Source organism: Myotis myotis, unplaced genomic scaffold (genome assembly GCF_014108235.1).
Source record: "Myotis myotis isolate mMyoMyo1 unplaced genomic scaffold, mMyoMyo1.p scaffold_m19_p_1, whole genome shotgun sequence".
Taxonomy (NCBI): domain Eukaryota; kingdom Metazoa; phylum Chordata; class Mammalia; order Chiroptera; family Vespertilionidae; genus Myotis; species Myotis myotis.
The window spans coordinates 46,648,147-46,665,861 of NW_023416313.1; the positions used below are offsets into that span (position 1 = coordinate 46,648,147).

At 40.2% G+C, this 17,715-nt stretch overlaps 1 long non-coding RNA gene across 1 annotated transcript in view; it reads right to left on the reverse strand.

The window, feature by feature from the left end:
• Positions 1-649: 649 nt before the first annotated feature.
• Positions 650-17,715, reverse strand: part of LOC118653056 — a 90,978-nt gene continuing 73,912 nt past the window's right edge. Inside the window, exon 3 of the long non-coding RNA XR_004966772.1 lies at positions 650-742. This is a non-coding gene — a long non-coding RNA (uncharacterized LOC118653056). The remainder of the gene's footprint in view (positions 743-17,715) is intronic.

The window sequence follows — 17,715 nt, forward strand, 5'->3', positions numbered from 1 at the left end:
TGAAGGACACCTAAGCAACTTAGAGGCAGAGAGGACACAGCAGAACTGATGATTCAATAGAGGAGGTGCTAATAGATGGAGCCATGTCCTACTTGTGGCTTGAGGGCCTGAGGTAAAAAGCAATGTCAGGTGGTTACCCTAAGAGTGGAACACCTTCTCTTTTGAGGCTAGAGGAAAGAGGGGAAAGACGTAAAGGAAAGGAACAGACAGCTGGCTTGATTTTCCCTGTGAAGTAGCTTAGATTGTCTTCTAAAATTGCAGGGTACTAGGGGTAGGCCTTACAGATTTAGGATAATGGTTAAAATAGAAACATAAAATTGGTGGTGGTGGTGGTTGGTGTATGTGTGTGTGTGCGTGCATGCAATTTAAAACAGATGGAGTTTGAGGTAACCAACAAATAGCCCCTCCTTTCTCCACATGGGTTTGAACCTAACTAAGAGATTGACATGTAAAAATAAAATAAATGGAAATCAGTATGTCCTCTTTGTTACTTTGGGAGCTATGTGATAACGTGCCTTAGGGCAGCAGCGGAAAAATGCTTTGTAATACATAAAATTTTAGGATTAGACTTACCCATCCAGCCACAGGCAGCCTGCGAAACGTCACATCTTCTCAAAGGGAAGGACCTGCCCCTTAAAATTGACATCATGGGAAAGGGGTGCAGTATGTGCACTCACGCCCTTGGAGCCGGCAAACATCCAGTGCTGATGAGGAAGGATAATGGCCACACGTGCCCAGTCTTCTGTTGACCAAAAAATGGAACAAAGGAACAAGGAGAGGCCAAATATGTTACTTTAATGTGTGTCCCTCTGCCTGGAACAAGAAACCTGGGGATTAAGTATTCCCCATGAGCAAAAACAAACAATACTGCCTGTAGCCTCCTACCTTTCAAAGCAGAAAGTCCTACCCAAGGACTTGAGCTGAACCAAGATAGACAAGACAGGAAACTGTCATTTCAGAGCTGAGGGTGCTTCATGCTGTTAACAGAGCACAGAAACTTCACTCAGCAAGTTTTTTCTTGCTTTGAGTATGCGAAAGTAGGCTTGGAGTTAAGTTTACAGCCATGGCTGCAGAAAGTTGAATTGCTCTGAATGACAGAATAGGATGGATTTTTTTTTTTTTTTGAGACAAATGAGCAAAACATGGAGTAAAAAGAAGCAAATGCAGAGGGGGAGGAGAAAAAGAGAAGGGGAGAGAGAGAGAGAGAGAGAGAGAGAGAGAGAGAGAGAGAGACATCATGAGTGGCAGGGACAGGAATTCAGAGCCACAAGAAACCAGGGAAGTACTCTCTACCCTCCTGCCTTGCACACAAAAAATTTTTTGCCCAAAATATTGGGACTGGTTGTGATGCAAGGTTAGAGGAAGAGGGTTGCATCAATTTCAGTTAAATCTAACAGGCAAAATAATTGCAGGATCTGGAGTACTTGGAGACGATCCAAGTGTGGGGTACTCTCGCCCCTCCCTATTGCAAAAAGAGGGATCAGGAGAAGGCGCAGTTCTGGGGTGAGGTGAGGCTGTAAGATCATTGAAGGTCCGAGATGGCACACACATTGTGATAACTAAAACATTGTTCTTACACTTTGACCTTGAACATCCTTGAGGACCTTGCAAAGGTCTCTGGGAAAGAGGAAAATATGTAGGCCAATCTAGCTGAACTCTCTGAAACTGCCCCTTCCCATCTGTTCCTCACGGCACACAGCCTGCTTCACTTAATTTGCACACACTGACTTTCTAATTATTGACTTAAGTGCCTCGCCTGAGAGGTTTCCTTAGAAACTGCTTCAGAAATGGTTTAATGTTACAAAAATCTAAACTTAGAACCGAAAACCGAGTAGAAAATGAAAAGAAAATAAGTTGGTGTCATTGTTAGAATAAATGGTGTAATTGGACCTCTCGACAGCCCTGGGCATCCACATCTGAGCCCCTGCCTCACGTGGCTGAGATTTTTCTTCCCATGCACTCAAAAGGCTTTTTAAGAGAGAATATACATGTTAAGATTTTTCTTTCCTTTTCCCATTTGGAAAGGTTGGCATTGAAAAAACAAAAAAAATCTCCTACCCAAAGCAGAAACTCGGACTATTAATACATACATTGAAAATCTTTAAGGCACATTTTATGTACCAATCACTGTGCTGGGACAGCCAAAGCAGCTTATTGCAACTTCTCTCAATTAAAATTCTTCTTTCCTTCTAAAGAAGTTTAAATATTCAGAAGTCTGTGGCCAAAGCAAGTTCATGTAGCAGAAGGCTGAAGAATTTGCCTTCAGATTCCTGCTCCACGACTTATATGACCTTGGGCAAGCTACAAAACTCACCTGTCAAGGCTTCACCATTAATAAACCAGAGATAAAAGTGCTCCCTAGTTGAGGGGTTTGAGGATTAAATGCAATAATGCATCGGTCATGTCAATCACAGCATTGGTGCATTCCTCATTCCCAGTTATTCAAACTTAAACATTTACCAAACTCCTACTGTGTACACCAGGCATCACACCAGGAACTAGGACTACACAACTGAACATGATGCAGATGGTGCTCTCTCCAAGCTCACAGTTTTGTCCTCTTCTGCATAACCATTACTCAACTGGATGGAAGCTTGATAACCACTAGGCTCCTCAGCGGAATACCCAGAAAAATAAATTTAAGATAAGAAGAATAATTCCACAAATGACTGTGTTTATGTGCCAGAATTTTCAGGATACATATTTGGATGAAATTTTTTTTAAAATATATTTTATTGATATTTTACAGAGAGGAAGGGAGAGAGATAGAGAGTTAGAAACATCGATGAGAGAGAAACATCCATCAGCTGCCTCCTGCACATCTCCTACTGGGGATGTGCCCGCAACCCAGGTACATGCCCTTGACCGGAATCTAGCCCGGGACCTTTCAGTCCACAGGCCGACGCTCTATCTACTGAGCCAAACCGGTTTCGGCTGGATGAAGTTATTATCATGGAAAGGGATGTACATAGGAGATTAATAAAATTTAAAATGTAAACAATGGATTGACACCAATTAGGCTTAATTTAAAGATGAACTGAGAGTTCTCTTTAAATGGCGGGAGTCTGCCCTGACTGGTTTGGCTCAGCGGATAGAGCATTGGCCTGCGGACTCAAGGGTCCCAGGTTTGATTCCGGTCAAGGCATGGGTTGCGGGCACATCCCCAGTAGGAGGCGTGCAAGAGGCAGCTGATCGATGTTTCTAACTATTCCTCTCCCCTCCTCTCTGTAAAAAATCAATAAAATATATTTTAAAAAAATAAATGGTGGGAGTCTGCTTCTTTCTAGTTAAATAGATATATAAAAGTAACCAGCATTCTATGAATTATTTATTATTTAATAAATATTCTAAAAGATACATATCGCATTTCCTCTGATTCTTTGTCTAGAGCAGTGGTTCTCAACCTTCCTAATGCAATTCCTCATGTTGCAGTTCCTCATGTTGTGAAAGGGTCGTTCGACCCCCAAAGGAGTCGCGACCCATAGGTTGAGAACCGCTGGTCTAGAGGAAGAATTCAAAGTACAGAGAACTTTCTGGCCAGCAAAGAAAATAGTGAATTTTGCAGCCTATTCTCTTTTATCCCTTTTACCCCTGAGCCTCACCCCACCCCTCATTAAACCTTAAACTGGAAACCTTTCAAAACTGATAAAATATGCTGTTAACATCCCTGAAATAAAAACAGCAAAACGGTTCTCAAATGAAAGCAATGTGCCCTCCTGACAAGGGTTTCACTATAACATAATTAAAAATAGTAACTCTTTTTTCCTCATTGTAGACAGGAAATCACTAGCAGAACAAGCACCGGCTTCAGATTTACTTAAAGATAACACATGAAGGAGGCATCCAAAAGCCTTTGGCTCCCTTAATGATTAACACATTTTATGACATTCCTTCAAATGATGGAGAAATCCTACCCCACATGGTATTGCCTCCATAGTTCCTGCACATAAAACATCCCTTTCCCTGGCACAGAATGTCTTTCACTCTTTTTTGCCCCTGCTCCTTGGCCAGCTGTATTTTTCTATACATTCCCTATCACATTTATCTTTCAATACAAGTGCTGCTATGTGAGCAGGCCGAGGGGAGACCCTGAGATGGATGCATTTGGATATGTGAAGGGAGAACTTTTGAGAGATGAAAAGAACATTTATAACAGTCCATGCAGGGGTATAACTATATGTGTATTAGATGCAATTGAATATGCAAGTAATCAAAATGTAATATTTAATTTTATGTCAGTAGCAATGAATAAGCTCAACTACTTGTTGCTTAATATAAATTTTAAACAAAAAAATCATCCTTCTGTTTTTTTGTTTTGTTTTGTTTTGTTTTGTTTTTCATCCTTCTGTTTTTAAACATCAAAAAAGAATGAATCATTGATAAGCTAAAAGCCGGCTTGTAAGCCAAAATCACAAGGTTTAAAGGAAATGGCTCAAATATCCACAAATCCTCCCACCTGTCCCTTTGTAGTCTCATATACACTATTAATGTCACATTGTGCCACCTATTGTTATAAAAGAATCCTTATGTTTTGAAGAAACCTTCATTTTCCAAAGTCATGCTATAAAATCAATTGTTTCAGTGAAGCAGCGGTTCTTAACCTGTGGGTCGTGAACAATGAAAATAATCCTGCATATGAGATATTTACATTACAATTCATAAAAGTAGCAAAATTACAGTTATGAAGTAGCAACAAAAATAATTTTATGGTTGGGGGTCACCACAACATGAGGAATTGTATTAAAGGGTCACGGAATTAGGAAGGTTGAGAACCACTGAGTGAAGGGAAAAAGAGACTGGGGACTAGAGAATCCCAGAGTCTTCATAACAAAGTTTGTTTTCCGTCAGGACTTTCAGTAATAAAGTTGACTTTTTAAAAATTAATCTTTATTGTTGAGATTATTACAGATACCTATCTCCCCCCGCCCCCCAATTGCTCCCCTCCACCTGGTTCTCACCCAACCCCAGGCCCTCGCCACCCTATTGTCTGTGTCCATAGGTAATGCATACATGCATATAAGATCTTTGTATAATTTCTTCCCACTCCCCCCGCCACACTCCCTTCCATCTGAGAATCATCAGTTTGTTCCATTTCCATGCCCCTGATTCTATTGCATTTACCAGTTTATTCTGTTCATCAGATTTTTTATTCATTTGATTTTTAGATTCAATTGTTGATAGATATGTATTTGGCTCTAAGTACATAGCTATAAATGGAACTTCCAATTCTTCATAATTACTAACTCAAGAGAAATACCTCACTTGTATATTATTACACTAAGATGAACACAATATTGTTTAGATTTTTACAACTGTTTTGCCCGTTGTTATGAAGAACAAATCTCAAAGCCAGTGAAATAAGTTGCTATAAGCCAACAGTTTTTTTACCCCTACATTCTGGGTGCTAGTTTTTCATTATGATTTATTCCAGTATTACCATATGTTTGAGGTAATATAAGTAATTTTTTATTAATTATTACTTTTTAAGTTAAGAAAACTGGCATATTTCAAAATGAGTATCAGCAAAAGAGTTAAAGTATAAAAACCATCCACTTTACACAATGGAATACTATGTAGAGGTAAAAAAGAAGGATCTCTGACCCTTTAAGACAGCATGGAGAGACGTAGAGAGTATTATGCAAAGTGAACTAAGCCAGTCAGAGAAAGACAAATATTACATGATCTCACTTATATGTGAAATCTAATAAAATAAACTGATGAACAAAATAGATCCAGAGAAATGGAAACATGGAACAGACTGCCAAATCTCAGAGGGAAGGGAGGAGGAGGGTTAGGAAGAGATTAACCAAAGAATTTATATTCTGGCACACTAGAGGCCCAGTGCACAAAATTCATGCATGGGGGGAGGGGTCCCTGAGCCTGGCCTGCACCCTCTCTAATCCGGGACCCCTTGGGGAATGTCCAACTGCCTCTCACAAACCGGGACCACTGTCCCTAACCCCTCTGCCTGCCTGCCTGATCGCCCCTAACTGCTCCCCTGCTGGCCTGATCACCCCTAGCCACCTCTGCCTCACCTCCCACCCTGGACGCAGGATTCCCTCCTCTGGCCAGTCACAGGCGCCCGGGACTGCGGGGCGGGCAGCTTGTCCCTCTCCCAGGCCGCAGCCTGGCTGGTCTCCATTCCTCTCTCATGAGCTCATTTGTGTCTGGCTGGCCCCCATTCCGCTCTCCCCAGTGTTGAGTGTCTGAGCCATTATGGTGTGATGGTGTGATGGTGTAATAACCATTTGCATATTAGCTCTTTATTATATAGGATATGCATAGCCCATGGACACAGACAATAGTGCAATGAAGGCCTGGGGGTGGAGGCTGGGAGGAGTGAGGTGGAGGGGATCAATGAGGGGAAAAGGGGCACATCTGTAACACTTTCAACAATAAAGAAATTTTAAAAACACCAAAAAATAAATAAAATTATGAATAAAATTTTATTGAAAATGTTAAAAAAACAAACAAAAAAACCATCCACTCACTAATGTCTCTCCTTTCTCCACATGACCACAGAATTTAAGAATATAAAAGATACTCATAAACATAAACATTTGAAGTGCAACTCCTACTTTGGACTAAAGGATAGAGCATATAATATCTACTCTCTTCCTCAAAGGGTAATTTGAAAGTCATTATCACTAGAAATCTAGAAAAGTGTCAGGATATTGGTAACTTACTTTAAAATAATTCAGCAAAGACAACGTGGTACTATGAATGTGCCAGTTAGTTTAAGCTTCAACTCTATGGTAAGCAATTAGTCTTATAAATTTAGACTACAAACATCAATTTAAAAAATAAAATTAAAAATACAATAAATAATTAGTTATTAAATAATAGTAATTTTTAAATAGTAAAAATCATACTACCCAGCTAGTTAGCTGGTGTTATTTCAGAAAGGCCACACTCCAAGGTGGCCAATGCTGGCATGTTGCTAAGCCACATCTCAGTCAACAGCCAAGGCTTTGCTAACTAGCAAAGTAAGCATAAGAAATGGTTTTTGTTGGAGAAATTGCTTGTTTGTTACTTATTTTTATATGTATATATTTTATTTATTTCAGAGAGGAAGGGAGAGGGAGAGAGAGATAGAAACATCAATGATGAGAGAGAATCATTGATTGGCTGCCTCCTGCACACCCCACACTGGGGATCAAGCCCGCAACCAAGGCATGAGCCCTGACCCAGAATCAAACTGTGACCTTCTAATTCATAGGTCAACGCTCAACCACTGAGCCACACTGGCTGGGTGGTGGTTTGTTATTTAGCAAGATAAATGTTAGAAATAAACTCAAAGTAGTGAAGACATGTGGATTAGCTAAATATTTTTATGACCCTTCCTACACATACTTAAACAGAGACCAAGGACCCTGGAAGCGTCTGACCTGCACCCTTACAGATAGTGCTCAGGCTTGATTCCCACAGGTCCTGCTTGGACACTTGCATTAGGGGAATCTGGTTGCCTTCTCCCTGCCTCTATACTAATGGGTGTGTGCCTTGAGCAAATTGTTCTGGTGATAAGGTGGCCAAAGCATCGGAAAGGACACAGAGCTGGGACTTCATCCAGCTTACCAAAGAAAGAACATACATTGCTCTGTGAGTCTTTTCTAAAGAAGTTTTATTTAATAAGTACCTGATTGTGTGGCTTTTTTGGTCTGTAAATTGTTTTCATTATAATCTAGCAGCCAGGTTATAGGGGAGTAATTTAAAACAGGTCCCAACACAAAATGTTACATGTGGTCATCTGTAGCCTAAAAGTTTATGTCCTGGTTTCCAAGCTAAACTTTCTATATGATATTGAATAAAATCTTATTAAAATGAGAAACAATATTTATTCCTTTAATTCTGGTGAGGGTAGTTTAGGAGGAGAAAGGGATGAGTAAATTTAGACAAGGTTACTTGTTGTAGTAGTTCCTGGACTAAAAAATTATGAAAACTTATTCCAGAATAATCTTCTGCTTCTTTCATTTGGATAATAATGGTATTCTAGGAGTAACAATTAATCTCATGGTTTAGGCAAACTAATGATAAAAAGAGTAGCATAGAAAAAGAACTTGAGGTGATGCATGACGAATTCAGTAGGTAAAAGGATAATCATTTTTAAATTTGATTCTGAATCTTCAACAAATCTCTTAGTTTGCAAATTATCTATGATCTAATTCTTATAAAAGCTAGGCAAGTCATGTAATTAAGTGAAACAAAGTGTGTTTCATATCAAGTACAAAAAGCTTCTCAGCTCCCATCAATGGTGGCCAGGTGGATGCATGGGCCAGATTGTCCAGCTTTCCAAAAGAATCCAGAGGTTTACTATTAATACTGTGCAATAAAGGATTCGCTCAACAGGTCTGGGTTCACTACCTTTGCCTTTGCCTAACTCCTGAAAGGCGAAGTCCAGGCCCTTGGAATACCTTGCTTGATAAGAGTGTCTGTTTACCTAAGGGCCTTGGACTGCACCAAATGTCTACGCTGACAATGTGATTTATAGTAGGGAACTAGGGTCATGTGATATTGATAGGGGGGACTTACAATCTAACAGATAGAGCATCTGAATTAATCTGAAAAGTAAACATATTATTTTAAATCTTAGAACACATATACTTAAGGTTAAGGTTACATTTCTTATATGTGAATAGGGGGTTACGTTTTTCTTCAAGTTTCCTTTTCAAGGCCTGTGCTAAGCGATTGAGGAGGTGACTCAGCAGTGAATTCAGCAAGCAGAACCGATAAACATGGTCAGGCCGACCCACCAGGAGTCAAAACATCTCATCAACATCATCTCATCTCCTGATGACTAATTGTAATAGCTCAAGTCTGCAGACGCCCAGGACTACACGTAGCTGCATTCTTCACTCCCTTTCCCTTTATAATCCTGTTCCCTGCACCTTGCTGGGGAGGCAGGATTTGATGCTTGTAAGTCTTCTTGGTTGGCTAGCCTTCTCAATAAATGCCTAATATGATTCAAACCTGCCTTCGTTATTGGACACAGCAACAGGCAGCCCAAGCCCAATCGGGGGTTTCCTGGTAACAATATCAGCTTAACCTCTGGAGGGACTAGAGCATAAAGTCAGACACATGAGCAGTCAGTCACACCTATGTGACCAACCAAAAAGAACACTGGACCCAAGGCTCAGGTGGAGTTTTCTGATTGGCAATACTCCACCCATGCTGCCATGCATCACTGCTTAGAGAATTAAGCACTGTCCCCATATTGGGAGGGGACAAATGGAAGCTTGTGTCTGGTGTCTCCTGGACTTTGCATCTTTTTTCATTGCTGATTCCAATCTTTATCCTTTTTCTGTAATAAGCTGTAACCACAAATATAACAGGCTTTTTGGTTGTTATGTGAGTCCTTCTAGCAAATGACTGAACACAAGGATAAGTTTTAGGGGCTTCCAAATACAAATACTAAATTTAAAAATACCAAACAAACCAACTATCTATATATAGAAAGAGCCAGGGTTCCTAACAACCTAAGGCTCAATCAAACACTGGAAATCAGTCCTGGGTTGCCATGGTGACCCAGCACTGACTACGGAGGGGGGCTGAGGATCAGGACTAGAGAGAAGCCTAGAGAGAGAGGCAGGATCTGATCCACAGCCTCTGTGACAGCTTTGATCAGCTGTTGCCTCTCTCTGGGCTTCCCCAGCAATCCCGCCTCTGTTTCTCTCCTGGTTTCTGAGGGGGCAGCGAATCAGCCCAACCTCTTTGATCAGGCCCAGAGATAGGCCCAGAGATGCTGACTAGCGTAGAAACCGACCAATCAGAACCTAATCTGGGTGAAGTGCCAGGAGCCAATGGCTGCCTAGGAGGTGGAGCTTTTGACGCTGACTGGCATAGAAACCGACCAATCAGAACCTAATCTGGGTGAACTGTGAAGGCAGAACCTAAAGTGGGGGCTGAGGAGGGGTTTTAAGTGCCACAGCTGTTTGGTGTAAGGTGTAAGAAAGCGGTTCAATTTTTTAATGACTACTTTTGCAGTATAGTGCATATGGCTGGCTATCAGTCCAGATATAGGGATTATGTGTTTTTGTCTGCCAAGAGCATCTCCTCCTGCTGAAAAAGGCTTTCCCCTCCATTTAATATAACCTATTCATACTAATAAAAGGGTAATATGCTAGTTAGACCAGGTCAACCGGCCATCTTCCAGACATCCAACTTCCTTCTGGACAAAGCCATGGTGGTGGGGGCCAGGCAGAGGCCGTTAGGGGCGATCAGGCTGGCAGAAGAGGGCAGTTGGGGCCAGGATCAGGCCGGCAGGAGAGAGTAGTTGGGAGCAACCAGGGCAGAGGGGGAGGGCAGGTGGGGACAAGATCAGGCCAGCAGGGGAGGGCAGTTGGGGGCAACCAGGCCAGCAGGGGAGGGCAGTTGGGGATGAGATCAGACCAGCAGGGAGGGCAGTTGAGAGCAATCAGGCCAGCAGGGGAGCAGTTAGGTGTCGATCAGGCTGGCAGGGGAGTGGTTAGGGGGTGATCAGGCTGGCAGGCAGAAGTGGTTAGGGGCAGTCAGGCAGGCAGGTAGGCAGGCGAGCTGTTGGAAGCCAGCAGCCCCAGATTGTGAGAGGGATGTCCGACTGCCGGTTTAGGCCTGATCCCTAAACTGGCAGTTGGACATCCCCCAAGAGGTCCCAGCTTGGAGAGGGTGCAGACTGGGCTGAGGGACACCACCCCCCAGTGCACAAATTTCGTGCACCGGGCCTCTTGTATAAGCCATATTTGAGTACAGACCATCAGTTTGCAACTTCTGATCTCTAGTTCTAACTCCTAATAAGGCCAATGTTAGAAATAATCAAGTTCAGGTGGTAAAGCAGAACACTAATGTACAAGCAGGCAGAGAGGGACACAGCTCTTTGTTGACTGGCTGTAAGAGAAAGCTTAGGAAAGAAATTCTGAGGAGTTCAAAGTGGACTGAACTTATTGGAAATTAACATTTTATCTTTTGGGGGGAGACACTGGAAAGATTCAGGATTTCTGCAGCTATAGCACTAAACTTTATTATGGAGATAAAAGTTCTACATTCACTCTGAAAATTTCCTCTCAGTCTTCTTTCCTATGTTGATTCATAAAAACAGATGATGTTACTATTTATGTCACTGCTGCTTAGTTGCCTCTTTAAAAAGACTATCAATCTAAGTAATTCTAAGATCCCACAATATAGCAGCATGAGCAAAAACTGGAATAAATAGCACATAAATAGTAAGAAGTCAGCTTAGTTCACTTAATTTAACATATATTTCTTTAGTATTCAATCTTATCCAAAGACCAATGTGAGGCACTGGAGACACAACAATAAATAAAATGCAGTACAAGTCTTAATGAAGCTGGAGGAGCAGGAGGAAGAAAATGTTCCCATGGAGAGAGAAATGCTAACTCAACTACAGAGCACTATATTCAATTTTTAAAAATCTGTTCCTTTCTCCTTCAACCTCTGGCAAATGGTGAGTGTTTTTTCCCCAGCACAATCTCGAAGATAACTTTGAGCATACCATCCTCATTTCTAATGTGATTCAAGTCAGTGGGTAAAGGGTGATTGAGTATTTCCAAAAAATTGATCTTTGAGCCCTGGCTGGTTTGTACAGTGGTTAGAACGTCAACCTGCAGACCGAAGGGTCGCAGGTTCGATTCTCGGTCAAGGGCACATACCTGGGTTGCTGGGTTGATCCCCTGCAATGTGAGGGAGGCAACCAACCGATGTGTCTCTCTCACGTTGATGTTTCTCTCTCTCTCTCTCCCCCTCTCCTCCTTCCTTTCCACTCTCTCTAGAAATCAATGAAAAAGATATCCTTGGGTAAGGATTTTTTTTTTAAGTTTATCTTTGAATTGGCCCCATGGCCACTTCCTGAAAGATAGCAGGAGCACAGTGCTCATCAGATTGTTGTCTTCACCGCTCACCCAGACCAACTGCTTTTTTTCTTGCACTTAAATAGTTTGGAAGCATTAAAATGTTTTCCAGAGTTTTATGTCAGATCTTTTCAATTTTAAACAATATTATTGAAAGGCTCATTCATGATCTTTTTCTCATGGAGATAAAGTATCAATCTCTATCTGAGGCTGCAAAGTAGATAAATCAATATAACCTTGGCCAACACGAGAAAGCCATGTATAAGCAGGAATCACGTTGAAAGAATACAAATGAGCTGTTAAGAGGGCTTAAGGAACTCTGTTGTTGCTGCTCTGGGAATTTGAGGAGATGGTGTCATTATAAGCAAATATGCCATGTGTGTCATTTCATAATGAAACACTTTTTTTAAGGCATATTTAACATCTGGACAGCTCTAGAACTCTTGAGGTACAGAATATAGGATAATTAAATAAGCAATAAAATGTTATTCTCTGGGGAAAAGCCTATTTCTAGGGAAGCTACAGCACCACACAGACTATTTTTATTCTATGATATTTCCTTACTAAATTATGTAAATTTCATTTGGACCACAAAGTATTTATTACTCAATATATTTACCAGTAAATGTGAACAACTGTTTCATCTATCTATTGTTCCATAAAATGAATGTATCTTGCCCTTCCCTTTTGCATCAAAGACAATTCGTAGAGGAACAAATGTAAAAAAGATACATATGACCTTTCTATAGAATAAACTACTATGTTCATTTATTTCTTGGAAAATGCCACAATATACTAAAAATTTGCTGAAGACAATAGCAACAAATGAACAAGGATGGGAGGAATAAGAGAGGGAAACAGTAAGCAGGAAGAGGAAGTAGAGACTTAGAAAGGAAAAGAGATTACATAAAGATTGGGACATCAGTGAATTCCTGGGTCTATAAGAATGTGGAGTTAGATCCTTAGTGGAAGAAACAGTAATGGAAAAAGTCTTTAAGGCTATTAATTCCACCTCCCCAACACCTGGCATTTCCCTCTCCCCCATGAGGCTTTTGGAATGCATCCACTTCTCCCCTCCCACTTTTCTTAGGCTTTGTGGGCATATTTTAGTGTTTATTTAAATATCTATTATGGTGTGCTCCCTGTGGTTCAGCCATCCTTAACTAACATAGTTAATTATTCCCTGATTATTTTCATCCATTAACACTTAATTCTTGTCTATGTTATTCATTATTGTATCTTCATTGTCAACAGCTTTGTTGGCATGTATTAGGCACCCAATAAATAATTATTGAGTGAATGAATGAATCCAATATATGGCAAGGATCATCGCTCCATAAATAATTGTTCATTATTTATGGAGCGATGATCCTTGCCATGTTTTCCCTGACTTGAGTTTTTGATTTGGGTTCATTTATATTTTACCTAGACTATCTCAAGTATTTTTCTCAGAGGGATTACTTGGATGACTGCTTTGTCACCTATCCTTGAATACCTTCATTCTGGTGAATAATATCTTGGCTGGATATGGCATTCTTTTTTTTTTTATTAGTTAAGGTATTACAAATGTGTCCTCATCCCCCCCATTAACCCCTAACCTCCCCCTCCACCCCCCCCCCCCCCGCCCCGCACACTCATGCTCCCATCCCCCTGTTGTCCATGTCCATTGGTTTGGCTTATATACATGTATACAAGTCCTTCGGTTGATCTCTTCCCCTTACCCCCGCCCTCCCCTACTTTCCTTCTGGGGATTGATAGCCTGATCGCTGTTTCTCAGTTTTTGGGTCTGTCCCTTTTCATCAGTCTATGTTGTTCTCTATAATCCACAAATGAGTGAGATCATGTGGTATTTATCTTTCTCTGACTGGCTTATTTCACTTAGCATAATGCTCTCCAGTTCCATCCATGCTGTTGCAAAAGGCAAGAGTTCCTTTTTTTTTTTACTGCAGCATAGTATTCCATTGTGTATATGTACCACAGTTTTCTAATCCATTCATCTGCTGATGGGCACTTAGGCTGTTTCCAAATCTTAGCTATGGTGAATTGTGCTGCTATGAACATAGGGGTGCATATATCCTTTCTGATTGGCGTTTCTGATTTCTTGGGATATATTCCTAGTAGTGGGATCACCGGGTCAAATGGGAGTTCCATTTTTAGTTTTTTGAGGTAGCTCCATACTGTTCTCCACAGTGGCTGCACCAGTCTGCATTCCCACCAGCAGTGCAGAAGAGTTCCTTTTTCTCCACATCCTCTCCAACACTTGTTATTTGTTGATTTGTTGATGATAGCCATTCTGACAAGTGTGAGATGATACCGCATTGTCGTTTTGATTTGCATCTCTCGTATAATTAGTGACTTTGAGCATGTTTTCATATGTCTTTCGGCCTTCTGTATGTCCTCTTTCGAAAAGTGTCTATCTAGGTCCGTTGCCCATTTTTTTATTGGATTGTTTATCTTCCTTTTGTTAAGTTTCATAAGATCCCTGTAAATGTTGTAAATTAAACCCTTATTGGTGGTATCATTGGCAAATATGTTCTCCCATGTAGTGGGTCTTCTTGTTGTTTTGTTGATGGTTTCCTTTGCTGTGCAAAAGCTTTTTATTTTGATGTAGTCCCATTTGTTTATTTTCTCTTTAGTTTCCATTGCCCTAGGAGCATTATCAGAGAAGAGATTCCTTCGGCATATGTTTGCGATTTCGCTGCCTGTGGATTCCTCTAGTATTTTTATGGTTTCCCGTCTTATGTTTAAGTCTTTTATCCATTTTGAGTTTATTTTTGTGTATGGTGTGAGTTGGTGATCTAGTTTCATCTTTTTGCATGTATCTGTCCAATTTTCCCAACACCATTTATTGAAAAGACTGTCTTGACTCCATTGTATGCTCTTGCCTCCTTTGTCGAATATTAATTGGGCATAGTGGTTTGGGTCGATTTCTGGGGTCTCTATTCTATTCCATTGATCTATATGTCTGTTCTTGTGCCAGTACCAAGCTGTTTTAAGAACAGTGGCTTTGTAATACAGTTTGATATCTGGTATTGAGATCCCACCTACTTTGTTCTTTTTCAGGATTGCTGCAGCTATTCGGGGTCTTTTTTTATTCCAGATGAATTTTTGGAACGTTCATTCTAGATTTGTGAAATATGCCGTTGGTAATTTAATGGGGATTGCATTGAATCTATAAATTGCTTTGGGTAGTATGGACATTTTGATGATGTTGATTCTACCAATCCATGAACACGGTATATTCTTCCATCTGTTTATGTCTTCCTCTATCTCTTTTTTCAGTGTCCTGTAGTTTTTGGCATATAAGTCTTTTACCTCCTTAGTTAAGTTTATTCCTAGGTATTTTAATTCTTTTGGTGCAATGGTAAATGGGATTGCTTCTGTAGTTTCACTTTCTGTAAGTTCACTATTGGTGTAAAGAAATGCCATGGATTTCTTAGCATTAATTTTGTATCCTGCTACATTGCCGAATTCATTTATTAAGTCTAATAATTTTTTGATGGAGTCTTTAGGGTTATGTATGTACAGTATCATGTCATCTGCAAATAAGGACAGTTTTACTTCTTCTTTTTCCAATCTGGATGCCTTTTATTTCTTCTTCTTGTCTGATCGCAATGGCTAGTACTTCCAGTACTATGTTGAACAGGAGTGGTGAGAGGGGGCATCCCTGTCTTGTTCCTGTTTTAAGGGGGAATGGTTTTAGTTTTTGCCCATTGAGTATGATGTTGGCTGTGGGTTTGTCATATATGGCTTTTATTATGTTGAGGTATGATCCCTCAATTCCTGTCTTGCTGAGAGTTTTTATCAAGAAAGGGTGTTGGATTTTGTCAAATGCTTTCTCCGCATCAATTGATATGACTATGTGGTTTTTTTCTCTCAATTTGTTTATGTGATGTATCACATTTATTGATTTGCGGATATTGTACCATCCTTGCATCCCTGGGATAAATCCTACTTGGTCATGATGTATGATCTTTTTGATGTACTGCTGGATCCGATTTGCTAGGATTTTGTTGAGGATTTTGGCATCTATGTTCATGAGGGATATTGGCCTATAATTCTCTTTCATTGTATTGTCTTTATCTGGTTTTGGGATTAGGGTGATGTTGGCTTCATAGAATGAGCTGGGAAGTGTTCCTTCCTCTTGGATCTTTTGACAAAGTCTGAGGAGAATAGGTTTTAGGTCTTCCTTGAATGTTTGGTAAAACTCCCCTGTGAAGCCATCTGGCCCCGGGCTTTTGTTTGCTGGAAGCTTTTTGATTACTGCTTTGATTTCCTCCATAGTTATTGGCCTATTGAGATTTTTAGATTCTTCCTGGTTAAGTTTTGAAAGATTGTATTTTTCTAGGAATATGTCCATTTCCTCCAGGTTGTCTAGTGTGTTGGAGTAGAGTTGTTCATAGTATTTTCTAACAATCCTTTGTATTTCTATGGGGTCTGTTGTTATTTCTCCTCTTTCATTTCTGATTTTGTTTATTTGGGTCCTCTCTCTTTGTTTCTTGGTGAGCCTGGCTAGAGGTGTATCAATCTTGTTTATCCTTTCAAAGAACCAGCTCTTGGTTTTGTTGATCTTTTGTATTGTTTTTTTGGTCTCTATATCATTTATCTCCGTTCTGATCTTTGTTATTTCCTTCCTTCTGCTTACAGTGGGCTTTTTTTGTTGCTCTCTTTCTAACTCTTCGAGTTGTAGAGTTAGGTCATTTATTCTCATTGTTTCTTGCTTCTTGCAGTAGGCTTGTAGAAGCTATGAACTTCCCTCAAGACTGCTTTTGCTGTGTCCCATAGATTTTGGATTGTTGTGTTTTCATTGTCATTTGTTGCCATGATGCTTTTTATTTCTTCTTTGATCTCACTGGTAACCCAGTCGTTGTTTAATAGCATGCTATTTAGTCTCCATGTGTTTGATTTTTCTGGATTGTTTTTGTTGTAGTTGATTTCCAGTTTTATGCCTTTGTGGTCTGAGAAGATGCTTGATATGATTTCAATTTTCTTGAATTTGAAGAGACTTTGTCTGTGACCCAATATATGGTCTATCTTTGAAGATGACAAATGTGCACCCGAGGAGAATGTATATTCTGTGACTTTGGGGTGAAATGTTCTGAAGATGTCAATTAATTCCATCTGATCTAGTGAGTCATTTAGGATTGATGTTTCTTTGCTGAGTTTCTGTTTAGAGGATTTGTCCAGTGGAGATAATGGGGTGTTAAGACCCCCTACTATGATTGTATTGCTGTCAATCTCTCCCTTGATCTTCTCCAGAAGATTTCTTACGTATTTGGGTGCTCCTATATTGGGTGCATATATATTTACCAGAGTTATTTCTTCTTGTTGGACTGCTCCCTTTAGTATTATGAAGTGGCCTTCTTTATCTCTTTTTATGTCCTTCACTTTGAGATCTAATTTGTCAGATATAAGTATTGCTACCCCGGCTTTTTTTTTCACGTCCATTGGCCTGAAAAACCTTTTTCCATCCCTTCACCATCAGTCTGTGTGCATCTTTTTTTCTGAGGTGGGTTTCCTGTAGACAGCAGATATATGGGTCATGTTTTCTTATCCACTCATTTACCCTATGCCTTTTGACTGGGGAATTTAATCCATTTACATTTAAAGTTATTATTGATAGAAACTTGTTAGTCGCCATTTTTGTTCTTTACCGCTGCGTTCCTTCTTTGTTTCCTATTTTTTCTATTTACAGCAGACCCTGTAGCATTTCTTGCATTGCTGGCTTGGTTGTAATAAACTCCCATAGACCGTTTTTGTCTGTGAAGCTCCTGATTTGACCCTCAATTTTGATTGATAGCCTCGCTGGGTAAAGTATTCTTGGATTCAGACCCTTTCTTTGCATGACTTTGTATATTTCATTCCATTCTCTTCT